The following is a 27,580-nucleotide window of genomic DNA, read 5'->3' as shown; positions in this document are numbered from 1 at the left end:
ATCAGATTAACTTAATGACATCTGCAAAGCCCCTATTTTCAAATAAGGTAAATTCATAAGAAGCAGAGATTAGAACATTAACATATCTTTTAGGGAAACATAATTCAATTGATGATACCATCTTAACATTACTAACTCTTCCAATGCATGAACATGAGGTATGTTTTGAACTGCTCAATTCTTCTTAAATTTTTTGCAATATGGTTTTCCTAGATCTCAATGTAAGTCTTACACTTATTTTGTTCAGTTCATGCCTAAGCATTTTATTCTTTTGGATACTATTGCAGATTAAATTGGTTTTGTATTTATTTATTCAGATTATTCATTGCTACTATACAGAAAAATAACTCATTTTTCTATAGTTTCTTATATTATGCAATCTTTCTGAATTCATGTATTAGGTCTAATTACATAATGTGGGTTACCTAGGATTTTCCATACACAAAATCATTTCCTCTGTGAATATAGTTTTTGTGCTTCAGTACCAAACTAGATGCAATTTATTTTTCTTGCCTAGCTGACCTGGATAAAATTTCTATTATAATGTCAAACAGAAGGAATAAGAGTAGAAATTCATATCTTATTCCTGAACTCAGGGGAAAAATACACAGTCACTGAGTACATTAGCTGTAGATTACTCCTAGATATATATTATCTGGTTAATAATGTGTATTACCTAACTTCTCTTCCTGGTTTGTGAAATGTTTTCAATATGAATAGGAACTGGATATTTCCAAATGCTTTATATGCATCTACTGAATTTATGTGTATAAAGAAAAAAAAAACAGGGTTACTTCTTTTAATGTCATATTTTAAGAGCATTTCATAAATATGTTAGAAATATACTCTTTCACTTTATGACTGCTTTTTATCATTTTCCTAGCACTTTCCTTTGAGAGAAAAATTTTTGTCAAGTCAAACTTATTTTTTCACTTATGGGTAATCCTTTTGGTGTGCATGTGTGTATGCTAAGTCACTTCAGTCATGTCTGACTCTGCGACCCCATGGACTGTAGCTGACCAGGCTTCTCCATCTATGGGGATTCTCTAGGCAAGAATACTGGAGTGGGTTGCTGTGTCCTCTTCCAGGGGATATTCCCAACCCAGGGATCAAACGTGCATCCCTTATGTAGTACTGTAAATGGTATTAACTAAATTTTGTTTTTCAAGTATTCATGGCTAGTATACTGAAATGCATGCCCTTTATTGGTTTTTCTTGCCTCATGGTATTAGCTAAAACTTCCAGGGCAAATTTGAACAGTAGTGGTGAAATCTAAGATACTCGCCCACTTTCTGTTCATAGAAGGGGAAACCATTCTGTCTTTAATGATTGATACTACCAGTGTTTCTGAGATTCCACTTATGACATTAATGAGGTTGCCTTCTCTTCTAAATCTGCTAAGCATTTTTATTATGAATAGGTTTTAAATGATGTCAAATGCTTTTTCTTTTTGCACCTACTGAGATATGCTTTCTTTTCCAGTTATATGATTGCCTTCCAAATACTGAATTACTCTTTCAGTTCTGAACCAAATCATTCTATTCTCCTTATTTTTTTTAGGTAGGAAATTCATGTTTTATTTCTCCACTGACATATTCACAGCTAATATAAATTAAAGGCCTGCTTGCACACCAAACCCAGGTCCTTTTAGTGGTTCAGTCAAAGAGGTAAGACCTCCAGCTGGCTCACAGGAGAAGCGTCCACTCCTCGGCCCAGGTTTTGGGATTTTGCCAGCCTTCAGTTCATCAATAATTTCTTCAATATCTTTAGGTGTCAGATCCTCATAGTAGTTGTCATTTATTTGAACCATTGGTGCATTTACACAGGCCCCTAAACATTCGACTTCTATAAGAGTGAAAAGTTTGTCAGGTGTAGTCTCTCCAACCTTTATTCCAAGTTTTTTCTGAATGGCTTCCAGTATGCTGTCAGAGTTTCGGAGCATGCAAGGTGTGGTAGTGCAGACTTGAATGTGATACTTTCCAACAGGCTTTCGATTATACATTGTATAAAAAGTTGCTACTTCATACACTCTCATTGGAGGTACTTGTAAAATTTCTGCAACATTGTTCATAGCAGAGATGGGCAGCTATCCATTCTGTCTCTGGGCTAAATCCAGAACTGGAAGCACAGCTGCTGCCTTATGCCCTTCTGGGTAGTTTTTCACAATGGCCTCAATCCTCTTACAGTTTTCTGGTGTGAAATCAAATGGAGTTTCTGAGTTATTCTCAGGAGTATCTCTGTGCACAAATAAGGCTCCTCCAGCTCCATTCTAAACAGCTGTCTTATGCAGATTTCTTATATGTTTTCCCCAGTGGGCGGCGAGGCCGGCTACGCGGCCCGTAGCGCCGTGGAGAGGAACATGGCTGGCCAAAGTGCAGGCCTCCTGGCCTCGCCGAGCACCTCTAGTCTCCTTTAAATAGGCATGCTCTCAAGGGAAACTATTTTATCACAATCAAACAAACCTCACGAAAGGGAAATACCCAACTTTTGTTACCTACAGCCTTTGATACAGAGAAAAGAAAATACCTAACTCCAGAATCCTTGAGCCTTTGACAGGAGGAAGTTCAGTTCAGTTCAGTCGCTCAGTCGTGTCTGACTCTTTGTGACCCCATGGACTACAGCATGCCAGGCTTCCCTGTCCATCATCAAGTCCCAGAGCTTACTTAAACTCATGTCCATCGAGTCAGTGATGTCATCCAACCATCTCATCTTCTGCATCCCTTTCTTCTCCTGCCTTCAATCTTTTGCAGCATCAGGGTTTTTCAAATCTTTCCCAGCATCAGGGTCCTCCAGCCTCTGACAGGAGGAAGGGAAGCACCCAAATCCAGCCCTTTCTAGCCTTCCTGTCCAATCTGAAGTGGGGAAAAAGCAAGAATCATTTGGGAAGGTCACAGACAAGAGATATAGGTCAACTAAAAGACTAAAAGACTGAGACTTTATAATCATTTATAATCATAGGATTATAAATGCTACTCTTCTCCCCTACATACCTTACAATATATTAACAAAGCTCCTCTTTACACTTTTCAGAGGTCTCCTTGGGTTGCCTCCTACTTCCAGGGATTATAGTGTACTTAAGAGTGAAGAAACAGGGGGAAATGTTTCTATGTCACCCTTTCTAAAACAGAAGTCCTTGTACCTGTTTTATAAATAAAGTCTTAATGGAAAATAATCACACTCATTCATTCACTGTAAAAGGTGACTTGTGCTACAGAAACAGAGGTAAGTAGTGTCAGAGATCAGATTGTAAAAAGCTTAAAATACTTTTGATTTGGTCTTTACAAGAAAAGCTTTCTGATCCCTGTGTTAGAGGGCATAATGACGAAATCCCAAATACAACAGCAACAAAAAGGATAAAATATTAAGAATAAGCAGAACAAAACTTTAAAATATATACTAAGATAACCATAAAATACACATTAAAAATTCAAAAAGAGCCTTAGATAAATAAAAAGACATCCTTTGTTTTTGGATTAAGCGGTCCCATGATCTTCAAGACATTATTTATAAGTTTATAACTTTTAAAAACATAAATATAAATTTATAAGTTTATAAATTTTAAAAACATAAATATAAATAAAAAGGTAATTAAATCCTCCCCAAAAATCCCAATGAATTTTACAGAGGTATATGAATTGTTCCTGAAGTTCAACTGGAAAAATAAATTCACATTAATTTCAATGGAAAAGAACAAGAAAGTCCAGAAATAGATCCAACTATATGTAAAAGCTTACTGTATCACAGTCCATATGCAGTTAATAATGTATCACTTTACATCTTGCAGTGTTATAAGCTCATAGCTCTCTGTTCTTCATGTTACTTTTTTATATATAGTACATGTGTAAATGTTATAGTTCTAATATAACTTATTTTAATATAACTTTTAATATAACTTATATCTAACATAAGACAATGTTATAGTTCTAATTTTTAATAAGGTATTCATCTTATAAAGCTATTAAGAGAGAAAACGGGGGGAAAAAAACGATTTTGTATTTACCCAGATATTTACCAGTTCTAATCCTCTTCATTTTTTTCTGAAGATCCAAGTTTCCATGAAATTTCATTTACTTCCATCTTAAGAACCTCCTTTATCATGTTATAATATAGATCCATTTGTAACAAATACTCTTATAGCTTTCCTTTGTTGAAAATACCTTTATCCCATCTTCATTTTTGAATATTTTCACTGGATATTCATCAAGGGTTGACAGGTTTGTTTCTTTTTTCCCTCCCTAACAACTTAAAGTTGCTGTTGCATGCAGTCTCATTGAAATGGTTTCTAATAAGAAGTCAGAAAGAAATAGGATCATTGTGCCTGATTATACGTAACTTTTCTCTTGCTAAGATTTACACTTTATGTTTGGCTTCAGACACTTTAATTATGATGTGCCTCAGGTGGACTTATTTACTTTTATCATACTTGATATTTAACATATTCTATCTGTAAATTTTTACATTTACTCAAGTTTGAGAATTTTTCAGTCACTAACAAATAGTTTTTCCCCATCTCTCTATCTCTTCTGATATCCCAATTACACAGGTTTCTGTGGCTCTGTTCAGTTTTTCTCACTTTTTTAACTCTTTTCTTCACATAGGATAATTTCTATTGATCTGGCTTCAAGTTCACCTTTTCTTCTGTCATGTCTATATATATATAAACAAAAGTTAAATCCCTTCAATGAACTTTATATTTCAGAAATTATATTATTCCTTTTTAAAATTTCCAATTATTTCCTCTTCATGAGTTTCTTGTTGACAGTTCCCAATTTTCTGCTGAGATTTTCATGCATTGAAAATATGTTGTTTCACTTCTTTGAGAATAGTTTAAAATGCCCACTTTAAAATTCTCAAATACTAGTTTACAATTTTGGTTTACCTTAGAGTACAAACTTTCTTTTCTGTAAAGAATGTGTAACACTTTTTTTTTTTTTGGTTCTTCATAAGAATGAACACTGTAATCCATAGAAATGCTACTATAAAAATAATGCACAAAATATAAGCTAAATATTAAATAGAAAAACTAAAATAGAATTTTAAAAATATTCAACTGTTCCCAGAAAAGCAAGAAAGGAGGAACAAGAAAATTAATAATAGAGTAAACAAATAAAAAGCCAAAAATAAAATGCTAGACCACAGCTGAGGCACATCAATAATTACATTAAATGTTAACGGAATAAATGCTCCACTTTAAAAGGCAGAAACTGTTAAGAACAGATTTAAAAATTAAGATAAACTAAATATGAAGTACAGAGATTAACTTTAAATATAAAACACAAACAGAATGAAATGGATGGAAAAATGGTATCCCAAGGAAATGATAAGGATAAGTAGACTAGTTGTATTAATAGTAGATAAAACAGATTTTAAAACAAAACTTATTACTAGAAATCAAGGATTCAGACTGGGACTTCCCTGGCAATTCAGTGGGTAAGACTCTGCACTTCCAATGCAGGGTGCCTGGGTGTGATCCCTGGTCCAGAAACTTGTTCCTATATGCCACAACTAAAAGATCCCAGAGGAGGCAACAAAAACCCCAAATGCCACAACTAAGACCCAGCACAGCCAAATAAATTAACAACAACAACAAAAAAGGACTAAAGTCTAAAAAAGGACTGATTCAACAAGACAGAACATCATAAATGTATGTGTACTCAGTAACAGAGTATCAAAGTACAGGAAATAAAGACTGATAAAAGACAATTCCACACTCATGGCTGCTAATTTTAAACCCCTCTGTAATGGAATTCCAGTAGAGCTATTTCAAATCCTAAAAAATGATGCTGTGAAAGTGCTCCACTCAATATGCCAGCAAACTTGGAAACCTCAGCAGTGGCCAAGGGACTGGAAAAGGTCAGTTTTCATTCCAATTCCAAAGAAAGGCAAAGCCAAAGAATGCTCAAACTACCACACAATTGCACTCATTTCAAATGCTAGCAAAGTAATGCTCAAAATTCTCCAAGCCAGGCTTCAACAGTACATTAACTGTGAACTTCCAGATGTTCAAGCTGGATTTAGAAAAGGCAGAGGAACTAGAGATCAAACTGCCAACATCTGTTGGATCATCGAAAAAGCAAGAGAGTTCCAGAAAAACATCTATTTCTGTTTTATTGACTATGCCAAAGCTTTTGACTGTGTGGATCACAATAAACTGTGGAAAATTCTTCAAGAGATGGGAATACCAGACCACCTGACCTGCCCCTTGAGAAATCTGTACGCATGTCAAGAAGCAACAGTTAGAATGGGACATGGAACAACAGACTGGTTCTAAATAGGGAAAGGAGTATGTCAAGGCTGTATATTGTCACCCCGCTTATTTAACTTATATGCAGAGTATATCATGAGAAATGCTGGACTGGATGAAGCACAATCTGGAATCAAGATTGCCGGGAGAAATATCAATAACCTCAGATATGCAGATGATACCACCTTTATGGTAGAAAGCGAAGAACTAAAGAGCCTCTTGAGGAAAGTGAAAGAGGAAAGTGAAAAAGCTGGCTTAAAGCTCAACATTCAGAAAATTAAGATTATGGCATCTGGTCCCATCACTTCATCGCAAATAGATGGGGAAACAGTGGAAACAGTGGCTGACTTTATTTTGGGGGGCTCCAAAATCACTGCAGACAGTGACTGCAGCCATGAAATTAAAAGATGCTTACTCCTTGGAAGCAAAGTTATGACCAACCTAGACAGCTTATTAAAAAGCAGAGACGTTACTTTGCCAACAAAGGTCTGTCTAGTCAAAGCTATGGTTTTTCCAGTAGTCATGTATGGATGTGAGAATTGAACCATAGAGAAAGCTGAGCACTAAAGAATTGATGCTTTTGAACTGTGGTGTTGGAGAAGACTCTCGAGAGTCCTTTGGACAGCAAGGAGTTCCACCAGTCCATCCTAAAGGAAATCAGTCCTGAATATTCATTGGAAGGACTGATGCTGAAGCTGAAACTCCAATACTTTGACCACCTGATGGGAAGATCTGACTCATTTGAAAAGACCCTTATGTTGGGAAAGATTGAAGGCGGGAAGAGGAGGGGGATGACTGAGGATGAGATGGTTGAATGGCATCACTGACTCAAGGGACATGAGTTTGAGTAAACTCCAGGAGTTCGTGATGGACAGGGAGGCCTGGTGTGCTGCAGTCCATGGGGTCACAAAGAGTCAGACATGACTGACAAACTGAACTGAACTGAAGCAACTGAGAGACCCACAAAAAAATTTAGGAATTTATACATGCATAACAGATATGGACAATGTTATCAATCACCTAGATTCAATTTATATTCTTAGATAATACACCAAAAATGACATAATGCACATTATTTCCAAATGTACTAGGTAGGTTTACCAAGATGGACAATATTCTGGACCATAATACAGTCCACATATAAATAAAAACATTAAGATCATACAAAATATAAAGTAAACAGGAAACCCCCAAATATATGGAAGTTAACCATTCCTTTAAATGAACACTGAGTCAGTGGAAAAAATTATAAGAAAAACTAGATGACATTTGGCATTGAACAATAATGAAAAGATATTTTAAATCCGTGTGTGTGTGTTAAGTCTCTTTAGTCATGTCCGATTCTGTGCTACCCTGTTGACTGTAGCCTACCAGGCTCCGATGTCCGTGGGATTCTCCAGGCAAGAATAGTAGAATGGGTTGCCACCCCTTCTCCAGGGCATCTTCCCTACCCAGGGATCAAACCCGAATCTGTTACATGTCCTGCATTGGCAGACAGGTTCTTTACCCCTAGCACCATCTGGGAAGCCCTTTAAATCTATGAGATCAGCTAAATAGAGAAATTTATGACTTTAAATATCTGTTAGAAAAGAAGGAAGGTCTGGGATCAATGCTCTAAGCCTAGGGCTAGGGTGGGGGAAGGGTGCTGATCTACAACCCTCAGGCCTGTGTTGTCTTCGTAAATAATGTTTTATCAGAACACAGCCACATTCACTCATTTAAGAATTATCTACAGCTGACTTTTGCCACAATGCCAGCACTAAGCAATTGTGAAAGGCCATATAGTCCATAACGGAGAAGGCAATGGCACCCCACTCCAGTGTTTCCATGCCTGGAAAATCCCATGGACGGAGGAGCCTGGTGGGCCGCAGTCCATGGGGTCGCTAAGAGTTGGACACGACTGAGCAACTTCACTTTCACTTTTCACTTTCACGCATTGGAGAAGGAAATGGCAACCCACTCCAGTGTTCTTGCCTGGAGAATCCCAGGGACGGGGGAGCCTGGTGGGCTGCCGTCTATGGGATCGCACAGAGTCGGACACGACTGAAGCGACTTAGCAGTATATAGTCCATAAAGCTAAAATATTATGCTGTCCTCTAATAAAAATTTTGCTTAAGCTTCCACCTTATGAAAGTAGGAAAGGAATACAAGTCAAATTCAAAGCAAGCAAAAGGAAATTATAAAGAAAAGAACAGAAATGACTGAAATAAAAATTGAAAAACATTAGAGAACATTAAAAAACTCAGAACTGATAAACTAGATAAAAAAACAAATTTCTAATATCAGGAATTAAATAAGGAATATCACTACACATGTTTCATACATTCAAAAAATAATACAGGGATATTATGAACTGATATGTAGTTTCCAAGAAGTACTATTAAAAGGAAAATTCAAAGTGCAATATGTTAAAGAACAAATATATCATGCTACCTATTGTGTGAGAAGGGAAAATAAGAAAACATATATCTGTGTCGGCAGAATAGAGCAGAAAACAATGAACACGGTTACCCATAAGGGATGAAGAGACAAATGAGGTAGAATGGATACAGGAGAGAGTGATTTACATTTCTCTGAGTGTAACCCTTTGTATATTTTTTACTTATTAAAGCACATTACTATCCTAAATATTCAAAAAATAAAATTATATCAATAAGAACATAATGGAAGGAAAACTAAACAAATGAACACAGTTACATTTTCAGTTTAGACCATAACCACAGGGAAAGAAGGAAAGGAGGCAAATGAGATGGGAAAAAGGAAGAGAAAAAGGAAGGATCGTGGCAATGGACAAGGAAAGGGGAAGAATGGAAGGGAGGGAGGGAGGAAGAAAGGATGGATTCAAGCATCTTATAAACATAGTATCTGACAATATACCCTCAGTCTTGGGGAATGCAGTGGGGTGTCAGGGGGTGAGCAGCCGGAGATGTGAAAATTAACCCTTAACTATTTTTAACTGGTTTGTTTATTGACTTTTGTATGAAGCAGTTTTGAAAATATTTCAGATACACTGTAAGATTGCACAATTGAGTAAATATTTTGGATGTTGTGGGAGCCAGTTTTCTCACTGTGCACAGACAGAAAAGACAAACATGGAGTGAGGTAAAGCAAGAAAGAACACTATAAGGATGGATTAGAACTAAAGGTACAGTATGAACACACGAAAATGTTTGTGTGTATATATATTTATGTATCTGTGTGTGTATATATGCATGTACTTTCTAACTCTATACACTGAAAGGGCTAAGAAGAAAAGACCTCAGGAGCAATGAGCAACCAAGCACTGAAGTCTTGGTTTGTAAATACTATCCCTCCATTAAAAGGAACCAAGGCTCCTAGAAAAAACAGACAACTGCAGGATGAGGCAGGATAGGTATAAGATGAATCTTATGACGACAAAAGTAAGGAAATGTTCAAATAAATGTTGGGGACATATTACAAGCACATAATAAACAGTTTTCAAGGGCTCCCACTGGCCATATCTAGAAGATTTTGAACACAAAATAATTAAGAAATATAATGAATTATAAACCATTGTAAAAAGGCTAAGAATTTCAATCCTTCATAATAATAAATCGAGGAGAGGGTAGGTCTTGTTCTTATAGTATTATCCTGAGGCCTCACCGGTAAATGTGAAGGCAGAACTAGAGTTACAAAACAATCACAGTAAAGAATGGGCAAGGGAAAAGGCAAAGTACAGGGGGATATTTTTATGCAAGATATTTTCATGATCTCAAGATGTCTCACTACATTTTGATGGAAGCACTAACAATGTGAATATTCTGGTTGCCATACTGTACTACAGTTTTGCAAGGCTGTAGAAATGCTGCAGATGGTAGAAATGCTGCAGATTAAAGAAGACTAAAAAGATAATGACAAATAAATGTAATATTTACCCGTAGGCTGGATTTTGGAGAAGGAAAAGGCAACCCACTCCAGTATTCTTTCCTGGAGAATCCCATGAACAGAGGAGCCTGGCAGACTACAGTCCATGGGGTAACAAAGAGTCAGACACTTAGCAATGACTGAGCAGCAGCAGGCTAGATTCAGGACTAGACAGGGTAAAAAGGCTATAAAGAACATTGTTATGAAATGTGAAGAATAGTTGAAAAATATGAGGTTGACAAATGTACTGTGGTTATTAAAAAAAAAACAAGAACTTTGCTTAGAAAGTATCCACTGAAGTATTTAGGGGTAAAGGACCAAATATTCTAGAAAAAAAAAATTTATACAGAGTGGAAAGAGAGGAGCACAAAAGATAAAACTAGTAGTGGAAAATGTAAACAACAGACAAATCCTGATAAGAGAATACATGTGTTCCTTTATTATTTTTGGTATGTTTTTGTAAGTTTAAAATTATTTTCAAGTGAAAAAAAATTTTTAAAGGAATGATATCCAGAACATTTTTTAAAAACTACTATAGACTGGAATCCAGAATATTAAAAATAATATGGTCACAAATCAATTAACAAAATTAAAAGACAAAACAACCCAACAGACAGCAGTAAATGATAAAAACAGAAACATTCAGAAAAGGTAAACAGAATTATTAATAAGCATATGAAAAGATCTTCAACATCACTAATAATTAGTGAAAGGCAAATTAAAGCACAAGATATAATTTCATATCAATCATATTGGCAAATTCTAAAAATAATAACAAAGTTTGCAAAGAAAAAGCAGAGGGGAAAAGGGATATGGAAAGGAAAGAAAATGTTACTGAGAAACCAATATTTTCATATTCTTTGGTGAGAATGTAAATTGGGACAATCACTCTGAAGAGTAACACATATTTCACTTTACATACTACATAATTTCACTTTAACAAAAACACTACAGAAATTCTCATCTGGGCATAAGAAGTCCTCTAAAGATTTTACTATAGCCTGGTATTTCATAGTAAATAACTGGAAACAACCTAAACATCTATCAGTGGGATAACAGACCCACTGTATTTTCACCAAGTGCACTATGATACAGTAATTGAAATGAATTGGCTAGACTAATATACTTATCAATATAGATGAATCCCAGAAAAGACATTGTAAATAGCTACTATGGCTACACCGCTCCATAGTTACTGAATATCCTGTACCTCAAAAATAATGGTGAGTGAAAAAACCAAGTATGGATACATAAAATATGATAGGATTTTAATAAAGCTTAGTAGCATGGAAAAACTATTACTATATAACTAAGCAGTGAAAGTATTTTAAAAAGCCCACGGTAAGGACATACAACTTCAGAATAGGACTTAATTGTGGCATGTGATGAAGAGGGGCTTTGACTGCACCGTTTAAAGTTTTTAAAAATCTGAAACAGTATATGATAAGGTTTAAGATTTGTTAAAGCAGGGTGGTGATAACAAGCACTCACTCTGTCATTCTCAATATATTCTGTTTGAATATTTCATTTAAAAATTTCAGGAAACTCAAACAGGGACTCTGTGTCAACCTAGAGGGGTGCGAAGGGGAGGGAGATGGGTGGGAGCTTCAAAAGCGTGTATACCTATGACTGATTCATGTTGAGGTTTGACAGAGAACAGCAAAATTCTGTAAAGCAATTATCCTTCAATAAAAAATAAATTAATTTAAAAAATTTAGATGGCTTACTTTCCAGGAGAACCAGAGGGTAGAAGAGATTCAGCTCTTAAGGGGCACACCCAAAATCTCACATACTCTGAGATCCTGGGAAGAAGCAATAATGTGAAAGGAGCCTGGATCAGACGCTCCTGCTGATCCTGCAGAGGCTCTGGGAGAGACAGGAGGCAACTATAGCTCATTCTGGGGTCACACATGCTGGCAGTAACTATTTTGGGGAGCTCATTCTGTCAGGAGGATACTGGTGCTGGAGAGTACCATTTTAGAATCTTCCCTCTAGCTTATTAGGGATGGAACTGGGCCCACCCACCAGCCTGTCACCATCAATACTGGGATGATTAAGGTCAAGCAGCTAACCAGATGGCAACACAGACCCACCCACCAGCAGGCCTTAGGACCCCTTCAGCACCTAGCCACCCTCAGACACAGGCCACCCACCAGTGCACCAGCACTAGTCCAGGGACTCTGAGGGCTTACAGTCAGCCATAGAGACCCAGCTCACCTACCAGTGAGTGGGCAGACACCAACTCTGAGACCCAAGGTTCCTGCAGCCAGAGACACCAGGACCCAGCTCTGGCTATCAGCAGACGGGCATTAGCCCCAGGACATCAAGGCTGCACCCACCAGTGGGTGGGCACTAACCCTAGGATCCCCTACACCCTGGTTGTGCCCACCAGTGAGAAGACACCAGTCTTAGGACCACCACAGCCCCACAGCCTACCACTGTCAAGACCCACCACATGCACCAGAGGCCGCACCAACTCTGGGACCTGCTGGGCCCCAGCCTCATGCACCAGAGAAGTTGACATCAGCTTCAGGATTTCCCAGGGCCCTGCAGTCAAAAACCGTGGGACCTGGCTCTGCACACAAACAGACTGGCACTAGCCCCAGGAAGACTGAGACACAACCTCGCCTACCAGCAGGCCAATAGCTGCACTGAGACACTGTGGGTGCTTTAGTCAGCTACCCCAGGATCCAGCCCACTCATCAGCTGACCAACATCAGGTTTGGGACACGCCAGACCCTTCAATGGATGAATGGATAAAAAAGATGTGGTATGTGTACAAACACACACACACACACACAAAACAGAATATTACTTAGCCAAAAAAAAATGAAATCTGACCTAGAGGGTATTATGCTATAGTTCAGTTCAGTCACTCAGTCGTGTCCAACTCTTTTCAACCCCATGGACTGCAGCACGCCAGGCTTCCCTGTCCATCACCAACTCCAGAAGCTTACTCAAACTCATGTCCCTTGAATTGGTGATGCCATCCAACCATCTCATCCTGTCATCCCCTCCTCCTCCTGCCTTCAATCTTTTGCAACATAAGGGTCTTTTCAAATGAGTCAGATCTTCCCATCAAGTGGCCAAAGTACTGGAGTTTCAGCTTCAGCATCAGTCCTTCCAATGAATATTCAGGGCTGATTTCCTTTAGGATGGACTGATTGGATCTCCTTACTGTCCAAGGGACTCTCAAGAGTCTTCTCCAACATCACAGTTCAAAAGCATCAATTATTATTATGCTAAGTGAAATTTAAAAAACAAAACAAATGAACAAATATAACAATACAGAAATATAAATACAGAGAACAGATGGTTGCCAGAGGGGAATAAGTGGGCCGAAGAGAGAGATAGATGAGGGTAAGTTTAAAAGGGGCAAACTTCCACCTGCAAGACAAATGAGTCATAGCTATGAAATGTACAGTGTGGGAAATATAGCCAATAATTATATAATAGCTTTGAATGGTGACAGATGCTAAGTAAACTTATCACGATGATCATTTTGAAATATACAGAAATATGAAATCAGTATGTTTGTTGTACAACAGGAACTAACAGTATTGTGGGTGAATTATACTTCAAAATAAACTAACTCATACAAAAAGACACCAGATGTGTGGCTACCAGAGATTGGCAGGATGGTGCTGGGGGGACTGGATGAAGGCAGTCAAAAGGTACGATAAATAAGTACTTATATAAAATAAATAAGTTCTAGGGATGTATGGTACAACAAAATAAATTAACATTGATATATGTTATACATGGAAACTCTTAAGAGTAAACCAATCCTGAGTCCTCATCATAAGAAAAAATTTTATTTCTTTAATTTTGCATCTATATGAGGTATGGATAGTCACCAAATTCACTATGGTAATCATTTCATGATGCATGTAAGTCTAATCATTATGCTGTATGCCTTAAACTTATACAGTGCTATATGTCCATTATATCTCAATAAAACAAAGAAAATATAGAAAAAAATAAAATGATAATGAAAAATATTGGTAAATTAAAAAGTTACAAATAATTTCATTAACTGCTGCTAGGTAGGGAGAGGTGAATTGATTGTAAAGGAGCACAAGGAAACTTTCATAAGCAATGGAAATGAAACACTTATGAATCTTTAGGGGTACAAAATTTGCCACCCCAAAATGTTTCTCTTTGGCATGAGGATTAATTTTGGCTGATTATTTATAAACAACAGAAGACTCTGGAAGACTTTCTTCATACCTATCCTGAAACTACCTAAAGAATATAGATTAAGGGCCTGTTCCTGGAATAGAACTATCACCAGAAATATCTGCAAATAATATGGACTAGCTGTGATGGGAGGAAATTCAGCAACACCTAGAGATCAAGAGTCTACTCCCAGTCAGGTTGTCTGCATTTACATACCAAATATTTGCTTTTCCATTTCCATGTGAATTGCCTTCCTTCCCTGTGAGGTCCCAAACCACTACCCCCAACAACCTCTTTTGTCTTTAGCTAAAGATGGTATTCAAAGTGAAGGCTTCAGCCATATTTTGACCAGTTACTCAGTATTCCTGGCTCTGTCGCAAGTACACATATTCTTGAACTTTTGTTTGATTTTCTCCTGTTACTCTCCTATAAATCAATCATTTCAATTTAAATATTAGGCCAGAAAAATCTATAAGGTTAGAGAAAAATTTCTTCTCCACAATACATTTTAATATATGTAAACTATACTTCAAAGTTTTAAAGTGAGATTATATGAGCTTTTATGTTTTTTTCAATCTTACTTTACTTGTTTTAAAAAAGAAGAGAAATAAAATGACACTGAAGGACTTGCTGAATTTCAGATGCTGTTTTGCAAGAAATGTAACTTTCAAAATGACATCTTAAAGTCTTTTTGGATGAAAAAGCATTAGTGTATAAAACATATTTTTATCACATATTAAAGTTTTCAACTACAAATTGGCACTTGCTATCTACAAGGATTAAATCACGTGCTGCTGCAGCTGCTGACTTTCAACACCCCCTGAAAGGAGTTCAGTGTGGAGAGCAGAAATGAGGACAGGACTGAGCGACTGAAGTGAACTGTGCTGGTAGCGGGGTGGGGTAAGGGTGTGGAGACTGGTAGGACAGGTCTTCAGATAGGTATTTTCAGGAGCCAATTTTATGAGCCCAATTCTTTTTTTTTTTTTTTTTATGAGCCCAATTCTTGTATTTTCTAATATCTAGAAAAGCACTAAAATCCTTCATGGTGACACAACTGTTCCTTGTGACTAATGAAAGCTTCACGAGACTAGCAGAAATCTAGAAAAACATGTACTAGATAGCATGTACTCGCCCTTCACCAAAATCACGTATATACTGTCTGTCCCCTGACCTCTTCCCTCTCCCGGAGCAGTCTCTCAGAGTTCCTTGAGGTGATATCTCCTGGGCCGCAGTCCTCATTCTACTCCAAATAAAACTTAACTCACAACTCTTACATTCTGCATTTTTTTAAGTCTACAAAGTACTGATGCCATAAAGTGAAGAATGAGGATAATTACTTCCACAACTCCTCACAAAAGGACAAATTTCTATGGCTCATTCATTTCTATTTTTTTTTATAACACATTTTGTAGCGTAATCTTAACTCCCTCAGTTTTTCCTCTACTTACCATGGATTCAATGTTTACCACCAGCCCTTTTATAACAGTTAATTCTATTCCTATTGTTGACCAAAAAAATCAACAGTCAATCTATGAAGGAAAAGGAAAATTTTATTCAAGTCAAATTGAGGAGTATAACCCAGTAACAGCCTCTCAGAAAGCTCAGAAAACTGTTCCACACATGAGAGGTCAAAACTTTTGGGACAGAAAGGTGTACATTAAATGACATACATAGTTTACACAATTCAGATCTCTAAGTGGTGGACATTGTGACTCCATACAAGATTAAGAAGGAATGTTATCTTTTAAAGAGTTGTCTGGTTGGTGCTAGGAGAATGTTGCTCCTCATGATTGAACAGGTATTTCTGCTAATGGAGAGCTTTGGTTGATGTGTTATGCAGATACACAATGCACAGTAGATGGGAGAGAGGAAGCCAGACAACAGAGAAAAAGTTTTAGTTTTAAACATTCCTTGACTTACCTTAAATACGAATTTTTATATTTTTATTTACTTCTTGATTGACTATATTTCACTGTTATATACCTTTTTCAAGAAAGGTTCATGGATGCTAATTTCATGAATAATTTTATATTTGATTATTTCTATCTCCTTAATACTTGAAAGACAGCTTTTCTCTTTTGAGTGATATGGTAACAAATTTGGTGACATTTTTAAAGATGAATTCCAGTCACTATGGTGAACTTAGAGTTCTATGGGAAACTGCCCTTCACACAACTCAAAGTAGAAAGTGAAAGTGAAAGTCACTCAGTCGTGTCCGATTCTTTGCGACCCCAGTCCATGGAATTCTCCAGGGCAGAATACTAGAGTGGGTAGCCTTTTCCTTCTCCAGAGGATCTTCCCAACCCAAGGATCCATGTCTCCTGCATTGTAGGCAGATTTCTACTCAAAGTAGAAATGCTGGATAAAACAGAACATACTGATAAAAGATCAAAGAGAAAAAAATAAATTCCTCAGATACCAGAAACAAAGACAGAACTCAAAGCCACTGATGTGAAGTCTAGGTAAGAAGTGTAGTCTCCAGAAAGTAGAAGAGCTTGGGGCAAGGCTTCCTGAGTGGAAGGTCTTACAGGTCAGACAGTGACAATTCACAGTTCCACAGCCAACATATAAAAGTACCCTTCTCTTACCACTGCCAATACTAGTTGTCTATTTAGTTTTATTCCAATCTAGCAGGTAAGAAAGTATTGCACTTAAAATGTAATCTGCATTTCCTTCAGTATATTTTTCATACTTATTATTGATTTGGACAGGCACGTCCATGGAATTATTTACTCATATCTTTTACCCATTAATCGACTATTTTTCTTGCAAACTCTTTGAAATAGTAGAAATAGAAACCCTTTACCTTTTGTGTGCAACACAAATTAGTTTTCTTTCAAATTCTGTTTAAGGTGCATTTTACCATAAAAGTTATTTTGGAACTTAAATTTATCTTTTAAAAGGATTCAAGTTCTGCTTTAGCTGGGGTCTGTAATTTTCACAAGTGAAAAAAGCTGAATTTTCAGATATATTAAAAAATTCAAAGTCTTTATATCTTCATCAACTCTTCTACTTCATGCACTCATAGCCTAACCTTAACAAGTTTAATATCAACAATCATCTGGATTGGATCCTCTCCTCAATTTTCTCCAAGTTCGTTTTTTCTTCATGGCTCAATTTGCTAGAAACCAAGGACTTTGGGGCAGACGAAGCAGACTTCTGACTAAAGAACATTACCTACCATAGATGAAGGTCATCTCATAATGATAAAAGGGTTAAGAAAGACTTAACAATGACAAAAGCCTCAAAACAAATTAAGCAAAAATTAACAGAACTTCAAGAAGAAATGGACTGATTGCAATTATATGTAGAGATTTCAATATATTTCTCTCTATAATTGATACAAAAAGTGGATAGAAAATCAGTAAACATATAGACTGAACAACTCAATCAACTAACTTGACCTGGCTCATATTTCTGCAACACTTCAGCCAACAGCAGAACACACATCCTTTTTTAAGTACATACTGAGCATTTTTAAGATAGATCATAATCAGGACTATAAAACAATCTTAAGTAAACTTGAAAGAATGCAAATAACATAAAGTATATTCTTTGACTATATGAGAGTTAAAATAGGTAATAATACAGAAAGATCTCTGGAATATCTCCCAAATATATGCAAGCTAAACAGCACACTCAGGGATCAAAGAAGAAATCAATGCAGAAATTAGAAATACTTTAAACATAATAAAAATTAAAGTAAATCAAAATTTATGGGGTGCAACCAAAGATGTACGTAGGAGAAAATAGCATAAAACCTCTATATGAAGTCTTAACTCAGTGACCTGACCTTAAGAAACTATCAAAAGGGCAAATTAAACTAAAGGTAAGTAGGAGGCAAAAATCAGCATAAAAACAAAAAATCAATGAAATTGATAACGTAAAATAATAAAGAAAATCAATGAAACCAAAATGTAGATCTTTGGGAAGATCTATGAAATTTAATAAACCTCTGGCTAGGCTGATTAGAAAGCAGAGAAAATGAGAGAAAGCAGGACAGCATTACCACAAATGAGAAAGGTGACATTACCCTATTATATACATATAAAAAAATGGTAAGTGAATTTTAAGAACAAGTTCTTGTCAATAAACTCAACGACTGAGATGAATGGTTATATTCTTTAAAAGATGCACACTATCAAAGCTCACTCAAATACAAGTATATAACCTAAAGGTATACATTAAACATTAAAAATCTTCCCCAAAAGAAAACATCAGCCTAAGATGAATTCACTGGTGAATTCTACCAAATATGTAAGGATGAAATAATATGAATTCTACAAACATTATTTCAGAAAATTAAAGAGGTATTTCATCCCAACTCGTTTTAATAAATTAGGCCACAATCATATTGATACTAAAATCTCACAAAGACATAAGAAAAATACAAAGGAATCTCCCTCATGAAAGTAAATGCAACAATTAACAAAATTTGAGCAAATCTAATCTAACAACATCTTGACAAAGTAAGGTTTATCCCAGAAACTCAGACATGTTTCATAATTCAAAAAATAAATGTAGTTAAATACATTGAATTCCAAAAGAAAAACCACATAATCATCTCAATGAACATAAAAATAGCACTTGACTAAATTCCAAGCTCATTCAGTGCTTTACAACTCAAAAATCTAAGAATGAAAAGAAACTGATTTAACCTAATAAAGGGTATCTACAAAACAAAAACCTATAGCTACTAATATCCTTAAGGTGAAAGACTAAATGCTTTCTCCTAAAGGGAATAAGACAAAAATCCCCATTCCTATCACTTCTATTCAATACTGTATTGGAAGTTCTTGGCAGTAAATAAAGGGAAAAAACTAAAGAAAATTAGATTAGAAAAAAAGTAAAATTGTACTTATCTTCAAGTGAAATAATCTTATAAGTAGAAAGTCCTAAGGAATCCATAATAAAACAAAAAAAACTAACAAAAAAGATTAGGAAGCAATAGATTACAGTATTTAAACCCCCAAATCAATTGTATTTCTATACTACAGTAAGTCATCCAAAAATGAAATTGAGAGCTCCATTCTGAATAGCATCAAAAAACAAATAAAAAGATTTATACTTAAAAACTACAAAACACTGCTTGGAAAAACTGAAAGATATATATAAATGGAAAGAAAGTTATGAAAATCTGTGTTTGGATTAGAACACTCTCATCAAACTGATCTACAAAGTCAATACAATCTATGTCAAAATCCCAACAGGTTTTCTTTCTTTCTTTCTTTTTTTTTTTTTTTGGTAGAAAATAGCAAATGATCCTAAATGCAAATAATACAGAATACCTGAAACAATTTTGAAAAACAACAAAACTATTAGGTCTTTCATCACAGATTTTTTTTTTTTTTTTTTTTGGCTACACCCCAAGGCACGTAGGTCTTAGTTCCCCGACCAGGGATGGAACTCTTACCCCTGCATTGGAAGCATGAAGTCTTAACCACCATTGGACCATCAGGGAAGTCCCTCATTACCAGATTTTAAAACTTTACCTTAAATTTACAGTAAACAAGACAGTGCAACATTGATAAAAGATTAGATACAGAAAATAACTGATATATTGGTCTTGATCAAAATTAAAAATCTTAGTGCTATGGATAAACACTATAGAAAATGAAAAGACAAGCTACATAGTGGGAGAAAATACTTGAAAATCTTATTTTTGCTAACTTTGTGTTCAAATTCTATAGATACAATTAGAAAAAAAATTAGAAATGGAGAAAAGGTTTAAATGTTATTCCTTCAAATACATATGAGTTAGCAATAAGCAAATGAAATGATGCTCAACCTCATTAAGCTTAACGAAATGCAAAATAAAACCACAACAAAATACCACTTCACACAAACTAAAATGGGTATAATAAAAAACACAGGCAGTAACAAGTGATGATGAGGATGTGGAGAAATGTGAACTTTCATATATTGTAGGTGGGAATGTAAAACAGTATAGGCAGTTTGGAAAACAGTTTGCAGTTTCTTTAAAAGCTAAATAAATATGACCCAGATAATCTACTCCAAAAAAAAATTACACAAGAGAAATGAAAATATACAAGAAGATGTACATCAATGTTCGAAGCAACATTTATTAACAGATAAAAGAAAAACAAAAAAGGGAAACAAATAAACTTTGTCAAGTGCCAAATGGAAAAAAAAAAATGTAGTATATTTATAAACTGAATAATATTCAGCTCTAAAAAAGGAATAAAATATTGTGATATGCTACCACAAGGATCAACCTCAAAAAGATTTTGAGAATTCCCAGGAAGTCCAGTGGTTAGGACTCAGTGCTTTCATGGCCTTGGTCCCAGGTTTAATCCCTGGAGGAATTAAGGTCCTGTAAGCCTTGTAGCCGGAGAAGACAATGGCACCCCACTCCAGTACTTTTGCCTGGAAAATCCCGTGGACGGAGGAGCCTAGTGGGCTGCAGTTCATGGGGTCGCTAGAGTCGGACACGACTGAGTGACTTCATTTTCACTTTTCACTTTCATGCACTGGATAAGGAAATGGCAACCCACTCCAGTGTTCTTGCCTGGAGAATCCCAGGGACGGGAAGCCTGGTTGGCTGCCGTCTACGGGGTCGCAAAGTCAGACACGACTGAAGCGACGCATCAGCAGCAAGCCTTGTAGCATGGCCAAAAAAACAAAGAAAAGAAAAAAGACTTTAATAAGTGAAGGGGGGGGGTCAAACTATATAAACATTATATAATTTCATTAATATGAAATATCCAGAAAAGGCTCATTTTAGATAGATCAGTGGTAGCCTGGGGCTGAGGACAGAATGGGACTGAATATAGACAGGCCTGAAGAATTTTTGGCAATAGTGAAATGTCCTAAAAGTGGATTGTGGTAACGGCTGCACACTGTACACAAATTTAATGAAAATAAGTGAACTGTGCACATACAGTGAATAATTTTTTGGTATGATATTATATCTCAATAACACTTAGAAAGAACTAAATTGAAAAATGTTTAACTAAAAAAAAATCACCTACAACAACAAAAAATTCACTTAACATCTCAATAGCAGAATGGAAACAGGGAAAAACAGTCACTGAATTCGAAGACAGAAATTACCCAATCTGAATAACAGAACAACAAAAAAAGGCTGAAACAAAACAGACTCAGGCCCGTTGGGCAATATAAAAAAGTCTGGTATACAAGTCTTCAGATACCAGAATGAGAAAAACAGTATACTGCAGGAAAAAATATTTGTAGGAGCCAAAAATTTCCCAAATTTGATTGAAAGATAAATATAAATAAATAAATAAATAAATATATATATATATATTCAATCACCTCAGCAAGCCCAAACAAGATAAGCTGAAAGAAAAATCATTCAAAAATATTAAACTGCTAAAAAAAGAAAAATAAAGAAAAAACTTGCAAGCAGCTACAAAAATCAACACTTTTCCTATGGGGAAACACTGATTCTAAACAACTAAAAATTTCTCATGTGAAACAATGGAGGAGATAGATGGTAGAAAAGTATCTTTATTTGAAGTGCTGAAAGAATAGATAATGGTCTCCTTATCTAATATCTCTGTATTCAATAAAAACGTCCTCCAGGAATGAAGGTGAAATGAACACATTCTTAAGATGCAGGAAAATGAAGAAAATTCATTTCAAGCAGCATTGAGATGAAATGATAGAGTTCTTTAGTCTTGAAGATAAATAATGACCAGAGGGAGCTAGGACCTTTAAGAATGAAGGAAGAACAACAGAACTGGTAAGTGACTAAATGACCATTTTTCTTCTCCTAAATAAGTTCTTTACAATATATAAGACTCTAAAATATGAAAGGAATCATAATACAGTCTGGTGGGCTTTCAAAACACATAAAAGTAAATCAGTCCTGAATATTCATTGGAAGGACCAATGCTGAAGCTGAAACTCCAATACTTTTACTACCTGATGCGAAGACCTGACTCATTTGAAAAGACCCTGATGCTGGGAGGGATTGGGGGCAGGAGGAGAAGGGGACAACAGAGGATGAGATGGCTGGACGGCATCACTGACTGAATGGAAATGAGTTTGAGTAAACTCTGGGAGTTGGTGATGGACAGGGAGGCCTGGCATGCTGCAGTCCATGGGGTCGCAAAGAGTCGGTCACGACTGAGCGACTGAACTGAACTGAACTGAACTGAAGACACATGGCAACTACTTTTTAAAAAATGAGGGAGTTTAAAGAGATCTAAGTGTGTGTTTTACCTGAAGTGGTAAAACATTACATCTATACTGTTAGGTGATTACTAGGTCTGTATATTATAATCTCTACAGCAATAACAACAAAATAAATTGAAGAGATGCAACCAAAAGTTTTAAAAAGAACATTAAGTTTTGAAGTTAAGTTGCTCAGTCCTGTCCATGGAATACTAAAAAAAAGTTGAAATAATGCAAATGAAACAATATCAACAAACAAAAGTAACAAAGATGACAAAGCTCAGATACATTAGAAACAGCATCACTATGTTCCTTAAGAGAAGAAAAAAAGCTTGACAACTGCAAATTAATGATTTTCTTGACCTTAAAGTTAAGCCACTGTGGCAAAGAGTTATGAAGAAATTTAGAGAAGAGAAGGTGCCTACAGGGAATGATAGAATCTGAGCAACTGATTACTGGAATAATGCCACAGAAAGTCATATAAAAGCAGGTAGGAATATTACACTAAAAATTATAATCAATCGTTAATGGACCAATGCAGGGCTCCATGAGAACGAGAAGCCCCTCAAGGTTTCAAAAACAGGTGTCAGGCTGTACTGGCCTGCAGTCTTTATCAACAGGTGGCCCCAGGGAAGATCACAGAGACAGATTCCATTTGTGCTGTATGGGGAAGGGGGAGCAGCAACTATGGGTGAAATCCTGCAGGAGGTATCTCTTCTATCTCTCTTACAAAAAAAAAAAATTCTTAATCTCAAAGTAAGCTCAACAAAACCTGTGGCCTGACGCACTGGATAGAGTAATAGAGGGCAGACCAAAATTAATACCCGGCCCATCTCCCCTAAGGAACAAAAGCCTAATGCACAATGTGGGGAAACCCAGTGGTGGAAACCAACTACATCTGGGTAAGGAAGAAAAAAAAAAAAAAAACCTTTAGCCCTAGGGGAGGAACATGAATACAAGCTGCGAGCAGCATTAAATATGAAGGTGCAAGAAAACTTGTACAGGCCATACAAGACCCAGAATAAAAGAGCCAGTTTAAAATTAAAATAATATACAGGGGAAAAATGAAGAGGAAAGACCCTCTCTGGGAAGAATTGCAATGGGGGAAATCCAAAGCCAAGCAGGGACAGAGAAACAAGTTATCATTATATGGTCCAAAGTCTCTAGTGCACTGAGATAACATAGTAACAAGCTTCAAAAAAAGCCCAATACTAAAAAAAAAAAAAAAAAAAAAAGCCCAATACTTTAAAAAAAAAAAAAAAAAAAGCCCAATTCTCACTGCTGCTACTGCTGCTAAGTCACTTCAGTTGTGTCCGACTCTGTGCGACCCCATAGATGGCAGCCCACCAGGCTCCCCCGTCCCTGGGATTCTCCAGGCAAGAACACTGGAGTGGGTTGCCATTTCCTTCTCCAATGCATTAAAGTGAAAAGTGAAAGTGAAGCTGCTCAGTCGTGTCCGACTCGTAGCGACGCCATGGACTGCAGCCTACCAGGCTCCTCCGTCCATGGGATTTTCCAGGCAATAGTACTATTAGGGTCCAATTCCTTTCAATTTATTACAGGAGAATTAATGCTGTTGTTCATAATTCCTTTACCAAATCTAGAAAAAAGAAACTCCGGTGCTCAAGCAGATAAACAGCCCACCCAGGCAAAGGACTATTTTAAAAAGAGGCAGCCAGGTCTATAAAGATACAAGATATCCTCCTGAAGTCTTTGTGCAATTTGAAGCTCTAATACTTTGTAGTATAAATGCTACAAACTTATAAAACATCACCAGAGAGTTAACTTGAATTTCTTCTAAATTCATTAAATTCTGCAAATTTTAAACATCAAGCTCCCAATTTTAATTTTTCACTAGTGTGCTACAAAATTCCACATTAAAAGCCTAGACAAAGGAAAGGTATGTTTTTCTCAAAGAATAAAATATGTTTACTTCAATATCCACTATCTTATATAACATATCTGACTTTCAACAAATTATAATGTAAATCAAAAGAGTGATAAAAATAAATGTCTGAAAAAGTATAATCTTTAAAACCAGATTCAGATACAAGGTGTGGGAACTAACAGAAAATTTTAGATAACTAGTATAACATGTTTGAAACGTAGACAACAGACAAGATCACATCAGTAATATCAGAAGAGAGGCAGAAACTATAAGAAGCAATCAAATTAAAATGGTAGAAATTAAAAATGCATTAAGAGAAATGAAGAATGCCTTTAATGGGCTCATAATTATATTCAACACAAATGAATAATCAGGAAACTAGAACATAGGTTGACAGAAACTATCCAAAGTAAAATACAAAACTAAGAGAAAAAAAAAAAAAAGTTCAGGACAAAACTACAGAGACAGTAAAAAGATCAGTGGATTGTCAGATGTTAGGGGATGGAGGGAGGGATAAACAAGCAAAGCACACAGGATTTTTTAGGGCAGAGATTCTGATTAGTAATTTAATCTTGAGTATACTGTCATTATCAATTGGTGCAAACCCACAGAATGTACAACAGCAAGACTGAACCCTAATATAAACTGGGCTTGGAGGATGATGGGTTAATGTAGGTTCATTACTTGTAGCGGAAGTACCACTGTGGTGGGGAATGTTGATAATGAGAATGGCATTACATATGTGAGGAAAGGGAATATATGGGAAATCTCTGTACCATCCTTTCAACTTTACTATGAACATAAAATGGCACTAAAAGAGCAAATTCTGTTTTTTAAAAAAATGACTTTAACTCAAATCTATACAAAGAAATAAACAGGGCCAGAAAAGTTTAACTATATAGGTAAAAATAAATGATAGAATATAATGCTTTACTCTTTAATTCTAAAATGATTTAAAAGAGAACTGGATAGACACTTTTCTGGCAGTCCAGTGGCTAAGACTCCATGTTCCCAATGCAGAGGGCAAAGGCTCGATCCCTGGTCAGGGAACTGAGATCCTGAATGCTGCACAGTGTGGCCAAAAATAAAAATATAAAACAGAGAGAGAGAACTGCATAAAAGATACAAGGATAAAACAACTATAAAACAGTACTTTGGGTTATAACATGTAAAGACCTCATTTGCACAGCAATAGCACAAAGAAGAGAGGATGCAAAAAATAATAATAATATTATTGGAAGATTTCACACAGTATTGAACATGAATTAGTATTAACCTGAAGTAGATGGTTTCAAGTTAATCTGCATATTATAAAGTATTGAGCAAAATTTAAAAGTACACTAAAAATAAGGTTTCCTATCGTCACCAATTGGCATGTATAGGTTTTAAAATTTTTTAATCATTCTAATATGGGAATAGGGATATCTTTTTTTAATTGAATTCCACTAATTGCAAATCAGCACCTTTTCATTGGCCCATTTGCCATCTCTGTATTTTTTTTGGTGAAGTGAATGTTCAGATCTTCTGCCCAATTTTGTCTTCTTGTTTTCTTATTGTTGAGTTTTAAGTTGTTGTTGTTTAGCTGCAAAGTCATGTCCGACTCTGCGACCCCATGAATCACAGCATGCCAGGCCTCGCTGTCCATCACCAACTCCCGGAGTTCACTCAGACTCACGTCTATCGAGTCAGTGATGCCATCCAGCCATCTCATCCTCTGTCATCCCCTTCTCCTCATGCCCCCAATCCCTCCCAGCATCAGAGTCTTTTCCAATGAGTCAACTCTTTGCCATGAGGTGGCCAAAGTACTGGAGTTTCAGCTTTAGCATTATTTCTTCCAAAGAACACCCAGGGCTGATTTCCTTTAGAATGGACTGGTAAACTCATCAGATCAGATCAGATCAGTCGCTCAGTCGTGTCCAACTCTTTGCGACCCCATGAATCACAGCACGCCAGGCCTCCCTGTTCATCACCAACTCCCGGAGTTCACTCAGACTCACGTCCATCGAGTCAGTGATGCCATCCAGCCATCTCATCCTCTGTCGTCCCCTTCTCCTCCTGCCCCCAATCCCTCCCAGCATCAGAGTCTTTTCCAAGGAGTCAACTCTTCGCATGAGGTGGCCAAAGCACTGGAGTTTCAGCTTGAGCATCATTCCTTCCAAAGAAATCCCGGGGCTGATCTCCTTTAGAATGGACGGGTTGGAACTCTGCACCAAACCCCAAATCACATGTTCTCCTGTATTTTCTTTCAGAAGTCTTACAATTTTCCATTTTCTACTTAGGTGTATGTTCCATTTTCAATTCATTTCTGTAAAAGGGTGAGGGTCTCAAAGTAGGTTCACTTTTTAACCTGTGGATATACAATTATTCCAGTACTTGTTGATAAGACTATCCTTTTACCATTTTACAGCTTTTCTGCCTTTCTCAAAGATTACTTTGCTATATTGTATGGATTATTTCTGAGTTGTCTATTCTATTCTATTGATGCATGTGCCTATCCTCTTATTAGCTGCATGCTGCTGTCGTAACTACAGCTTTATATATACAGTAAGTTTTTAAAGCAAGTGGTATCGAAACCAACTTTATGCTTCTTCTGCACTGTTACCTGTTATAGATAATTAGCCTTTCCATAAAAGGCTTAGTCAGCTTATCAACAAAATATTTTGGTGGAATTTTGATGCAAATTACATTGACTCTATAGCTCAAGGTAGAAAAATTTGACATTTTGACAATATTGAGCTTTCCAAACCATGAACAGAAAGTATCTCTCCATTTAATTAGATCTTATTTGATCTCTTTCCTTAGTATTTTCTGGTTTTTCATCAACAGATCCTGTACATATTTTGTTAGATTTATACCTAAGTACTACATTTTTGTTTGGTGCAACTGGAAATGGTATTTTTTTTAATTTATTTGACTGCACTGGGTCTTAGTTGTGGCATCCAGGATCTTCGATCCTTGTTGCAGCATGCAAACTCTTAGTTGTGGCATGTGGAATCTAGTTCCCCAACCAGGGATCAACCCAAGGCCCCCTGCATTGGGAGTGCGGAGTCTTAGCCACTGGACTACCAAGGATGTCTCTGGAAATAGGAATTTTTTTTATTAAAAATTCCAATTGTTCATTCCTGGTATGTAAGCCAATTATTGACTTTTGTATATTCAAAATGTATCCTGCATCCTTCTTATTCTTGCTTATTAGTTCTACATTTGGGGGTTAGTTTGATTAC

At 36.3% G+C, this 27,580-nt stretch overlaps 1 long non-coding RNA gene and 1 pseudogene across 12 annotated transcripts in view; both read right to left on the bottom strand.

Moving 5' to 3' along the window:
- The window catches only part of LOC147340636 (uncharacterized), a 193,752-nt gene that overhangs the window by 115,510 nt on the left and 50,662 nt on the right, over positions 1-27,580 (bottom strand). The window lies entirely within an intron of this gene.
- On the bottom strand, positions 1,551-2,376 carry LOC147340637 (NADH dehydrogenase [ubiquinone] flavoprotein 2, mitochondrial pseudogene; annotated as a pseudogene). The gene has a single exon (XR_015159518.1). The product of XR_015159518.1 is annotated as an NADH dehydrogenase [ubiquinone] flavoprotein 2, mitochondrial pseudogene (transcript).

The sequence above is a fragment of the Bos grunniens genome, chromosome X (genome assembly GCF_055505025.1).
Source record: "Bos grunniens cultivar Pamir isolate PY7600 chromosome X, Bosgru_T2T1.0, whole genome shotgun sequence".
Taxonomy (NCBI): Eukaryota; Metazoa; Chordata; class Mammalia; order Artiodactyla; family Bovidae; genus Bos; species Bos grunniens.
Note: the sequence above shows the minus strand (reverse complement) of the source record. Positions and strands in the feature narration are given on the sequence as shown.